Genomic DNA, 6,000 nt, shown 5'->3' on the forward strand with positions numbered 1-6,000 from the left:
TAGTATCTAGTCTAGCCCAGCAATTGTACCTTGGAGAATAATATGTAAATTATTTCCAAGTTCCTACTACAGAATTCATGTCTTCAGTACCAAGTATTTTCATAAATTTCTTTGGAAATCTATCTTCTTTTGTTATATTTTCCATTCCAGGTCCCCCAAATATGTTCTCACTGGTGGCAAATCAAGTTCCAGTCCAAACCTATAAGTAATATTCCCTGATGAAAGCTAATTACTTCTCGCCAATTTTTTTGAGCTTCATAATAGCAGTTTTTGGTGGAACAGAAATACATGCCAGGGTAATCATCCCCCCAGTCATTAGCCCCTTACTACCATAATTTTCTCTTTTTCCTCTTTTGTCACTATTGGAGCTCTTCTAGTAATTGTTATAATTGCCCCCCTTTCTTTATCCCTGATAGTCTGCTGAATATCCAACCTGAAATCCTTTCTTTATCAAATTTGCATGTTCATTTCTTCCCAAATGTGTCTCCTACAGCATTGCTAGTTACATTTTGCATTTCTTATTATAATTCAATACTATTACCTTTTTTCTCTGTACCTGTAAGGTCATTTATGATCCAAAATAATATGGATAGTGGAACCATTATAATAAGAAGTTACTGTTCCCACCTATTGCGCATAACAGCCTTTTTAATATGCATTTCCAACTTTTGTATTACTTCTACAGACAAATATTTGGCAGCTTGATCCTTTTTACAGTTGTTTCTTGTCATCTTCATTTGAACCTATGCCACATTTTCAAGACATTTTCTATCAATGAAACCCCTCAAACAAAAAAACTAAGTGCATTTTCAGAACACCCCCTATAACCTATTAACTTGGAACAAACAGACAAAAGTATGTTCATCTTCAAAAATGAAGTTTAACTCTTGAGAAAGGAACAATTGCCCCAAATTGTCAGGTTACCCATGCGAAAGTGCTTGTTCCATCCTTTGCTCCCAATTACACTGATTGTTGCCTGTTTTCTTCTTATCGCTATTCGCCTTCCAGATGTGAAAAACAGCTTGTATACCATCAAAAAACATTAACTTTTAACCTTAAGAAAAATTGCATTGGCTATCTTTAAATATAACTGAAGTATTAAGAGCTCCTATCTCTTAATCACTTTTCATACTTTATTTTTTACCAAACTGCTTGCCCTTCTACCTTTAAATTTTGTATTTCCCTCACCAAACAATGCTCAGAACTCTCAAGACTAATTGTTCTGGGTCAAAGTATGTGATATCCTTTACTGTTAGCTCAGTGCAGTGCTTGGCAATGTTTCTGATCTTCATAACATAGCTAAAGAAGGCTTTGTGCCCTGAAAGTTGATCCCTTAGTCAGGGATCTGTGAATTTTTGTTGACAATGAACTGTCCTTTGATCACCCCATATCCACTATTGTAAGGAAGTCCATTTTCATCACATAGCTTATATCTAAAGATATGATGCTAAGGTCCAGGGATATAATAATTCCATTATACTCTGCTCTCATCAGGCTGATCACTGAATATAATGCCCATTCAATATGCACCTGACCAAACACTTGTCAGAACTGAAGTGAGCACAATGTTTTTACACTGAAAAATCGAGGGCCTAAATGATAAAAACTATGCAGACCATCTCAAAACCTTGTCTCTCTTCTTTGTATCATACAGGCTAGTAACAGGCAACATCTGCCTCATATAATGAGCTACAACAGACCCTATCCTATTAGACTTATTACACATTCACAAGTCCAATGGTTGCATGATCTGCCACTCAGGGGATCTCACTCTCTTTTGCAACATAAATAGAACATGTTGGAGGAACAGGTATGTATCACAGAGAATACCTCTTTTATGGCGCTGTCTCTATTTCACATAAATATGTACTTCTCTTACTCTAGTCAAACATAATCTCAACAAATAAACAGGAAAAAGACAAATTCATCCCCAGTTTTGCAACCATATCCCTCATGGATGTGGGCAAATAACTGTCCCAACATATCCTTGCTTTTCCACCTGTGGAATATTTGTATGTACAAAATAACAGATAAAAACTACCATGAGAAAGTAAGGTCAGGCTTCTTAAGATATTCACAGACCAATAGCCTAGTAAGTGCATATTAACCTATGAACCTAGTCTTGTCATAAATCATGGCAGCAGAAAGACAGCTTTATGTTACCCTCTCCTTGTCCAACCTAATGTGTGCAGAATTTGGCTGCTTAACTGTGGAGTTGCCAGTAACTAAGACTTTAATAGAGGTAGCTGCAGACTTTTACGTCCTTAAGGGTGAATGCCAACAGTGATAATATCTCCCCTTGGGTGTAGTGGAAGCGATAGGTGTAGATACAATTGTAGAAGCATTTCTAAGTGGCTGACGTTTGCTATAGAGGTGTCTGGATGGCTTTGGTAATTTATTTTGACCACCTTCACATATGTAGCTTAAGTGGAGGAATGTCTTTTACTGACTCTAAGTGGCAAGGAATGATCTGCTTCCAGTTTGTGTAAGTATTAACATCTTATATGTAGTGTCACTATTTGATAAGATTAAAAGACTGTAAATAAACATAAGGCAGTTGCTACATTGCCTCAGTATCACAAATGTCAGCAGGCTGGTCAAGGAAGGGGTTAGAGTGAGCTGTGGTTCCATGGTGAGGGTAATGATAGGGCAAAAGAGTCAAGTAATTTATTTCATGGCAGATCGAGTTAAGTAGCAACAGAAATTATTACTTTAAGCTGAAGTAGGGAAGCAGGTACAAATAGGGTCAGTAGTGATTTTGCACTGCAAATAAACACAATAGATAAATACAAACTAATGTAAAATGTTATCACAATTTGCTAAGCAGATAGCATACAGATACAAACCTAGTTAGGCCATTCCACAGAACGTTGGAAATATAGGTACAACTGTTAAATGTCACAGAGTAAAGAAATATTCAACAGCACTACACACAATAAATTTAAGATCCTTTTGCTTATAATATGTATCTCAAAAGATGAAAGAGACAGCTTTACATTGCTAAAAAGAAGATCACTCCACAGTGGTATGAAAAACTGGAGAAAACAACCTTACCTCAGTGTAAGCAGACAATATTGGGTGATACTGGTCACAGATGACTGAATGACAAATGTGCTTTGCTTCGACAAAGTGAAAGTGAACAATGATCTGCCTGGTGGGTACTGTATGACTATTAGTACTAGTCACACAGGAGCTAGGTGCAGCACAGCACAATAGAGCACAGGGTTGTACAACAATCTCAAATTTAATCCTGAAAAACTTCCTGCTATAATGGAAACAGACAAGCACTGCAGGCACTGAGCAACTGCCAGCACCATAAACATCAGTAAATTAATGGCTCCACCCTTTCTCTCAGCAGTAGCAGCAGCAGTGGCACCAGTCCTAAGTGACTCAGGTGAGTACAGCAAGTCTCACAGGTACAACATTATCTTTAGTCTTGTCGGAGGAACTGCAGGGGTCTGGTTGTAGCTTCCTCTTTCTTGTATCTCTTTCTCTCTCTCCTTCTCATGGAAGTGCTGGTATGTGTAGTCTGGAGTTCAGCACAATAGAGAGCTGGATTCTGCAATAGTCCCAGTATTTAAACTTGAAAAAAGTTGTTCTGAAACAGAAACAGCCAATTAATGGTAAACATTGAGCAAGCTCCCATTTCCATAAATATCCAGGAATTAATTACTACTTTCACCCCTTTTCTGCAGAACAGTGAGATGGTACGTGAAATGTGTGTGTGTGTGGGGGGGGGGGGTGCATGTGCTAATTCAGAGACTGTTTTTTTTCTCCGATTATTTATCTTACTCCAAGGTTTAATAACCTTCGTATTAGATGACATAAGCAGCATGGGTGACTGGGGGTGCAAGGAGAGCTCTGTGCTTTACGACCATAACAGTAGGGTCTTTGCTATTTATATGTTTGTTATCAAAACTGCAATTTCATTTCCAAAGTGTTTGGTCTTGCACTCTTTTAGGGAACTAGTTTTTTGATGTTATCATTTTTAACTTGCTGTGGTATTGTGCATATCCTCAAGTTTTTATCAGCTCAGTTGTATGTCACTTCACATATCTGTGGTCTGAACTAATGGTAGGTGTGCTGTATTTACATCTGATAACTCATACAGTGCATGTCTGCTAAGCTAGACTAATTAGTAAACGAAATGAACAGCCACAAGGTTCAGCAGAGTAAAACAACACATAAAAAGTTGGGCAAAACATAATGCATGCAGCATGCCGTATAAACTTATTCTCATGGAACATATTAGACTAAAGATATAATGTTTATTAGCTTTTCATGAGAAGGCTTCATATCCAGGCATTTCTTATTGTCAGAACTTAAGGGCTTGAATGCAGGTAATAATAAAGCATTATATAGCACAGGAGGCCAATGGGGCCAACAACTCAGTGATTTGGAAGAAGGAGCCTGCTACCCAGATAAATAGACTAGAAACTAGACACCACAACGGCCAAGGAATCAGCACTAGGTCTCCCACCTCATTAACTGGTGAAATATTAATAACCTGGCCCTAAACATGAATAAAACCAAGGAGTTAGTAATGGACCAGAAAGAATCAGGACTCACATCACCCACACATAATTAAAAGGGAAGCAGTGGAGAGAGGGAGAAGTGCCAAATTTCTGGATGTGTAAATTTCTGCGGACTTAACATAGTCAACAAATACTAACCACATCATGAAGAAAGCACAACAATGCCTGCATTTCTTGCAGAAGCTGAAGAAGTCTAGTCTCCCTTCCTCTGTCCTCAAAACCTTCTATAGGAGTACCATTGAAAGCACCTTGACTAGTAATTGCTCAGCCTGGTTTGGGAACTGCAAAGCCTTGGACCGAAAAGCCCTACAGAAGATGGCAAAGGTAGCAGAGAAGATCATTGGATCCCCACTTCCAGCTCTGTAGGCCCTATACAAAACACGATGTATTGGCAAAGCCAGAAAAATAATCAGAGACCACATGGACCCTGCACATGGATTGTTCTCCTGTTTAACTTCAGGAAGACCATACTGTAGTATGAGCTGTAAGTCCTCCAGGTTTAGTAGGAGCTTCTTCCCACATGCTATCAGACTGTTGAACTCTACAATGTAACAATAGTTGGTGACTGGAACAATCAGCAGTACAGCCATCAGTAGTGCAATACCTACATCAAGCTGCTTTTTAAGTGCAGTCAGTAGTGACTGAACATTCCGTACAATATACTTGTACTTTCAGTATCTTCTGTATACTCTGTGCAATAATTGCTTTCCACATGTGCAATATTTGCTGAAGGCTGCTACCAGTATTATAGAGGTATCTCATATCTTGTCAGTCTTGTTTAGTATATGTATATGTTACTGTACTGTTATATGTCCTTGTTATTCTCCGTAGTTGTATGTGATATTCTCTGTAGCTGTATGTGATATATGCACTTGGTACCAGTGTTACTGAGGTACCTCAGATCTTGTCAGTCTTGTTTGGTATATGTATATGTTACTGTACTGTTATATGTCCTTGTTATTCTCTGTAGCTGTATGTGATATTTGCACTTGGTACCAGTGTTATAGAGGTATCTCAGATCTTGTCAGTCTTGTTTAGTATGTGTATATGTTACTGTACTGTTATATGCCCTTGCTATTCTCTGTAGCTGTATGTGATATATGCACTTGGTACCAGTGTTATAGAGGTATCTCAGATCATGTCAGTCTTGTTTAGTATGTGTATATGTTACTGTACTGTTATATGCCCTTGTTATTCTCTACAGTTGTATGTGATATATGCACTTAGTACCAGTGTTACTGAGGTATCTCAGATCTTGTCAGTCTTGTTTAGTGTATGAATATGTTACTGTACTGTTATATGTCCTTGCTATTCTCTGTAGCTGTATGTGATATTCTCTGTAGCTGTATGTGATATATGCACGGTACCAGTATTATAGAGGTACCTCAGATCTTGTCAGTCTTGTTTAGTATATGTATTTGTTACTGTGCTGTTATATGTCCTTGGTATTCTCTGTAGTTGTATG

This window comes from Protopterus annectens, chromosome 11.part0 (assembly GCF_019279795.1).
Source record: "Protopterus annectens isolate FY-2018-M chromosome 11.part0, PAN1.0, whole genome shotgun sequence".
NCBI lineage: Eukaryota > Metazoa > Chordata > Ceratodontiformes > Protopteridae > Protopterus > Protopterus annectens.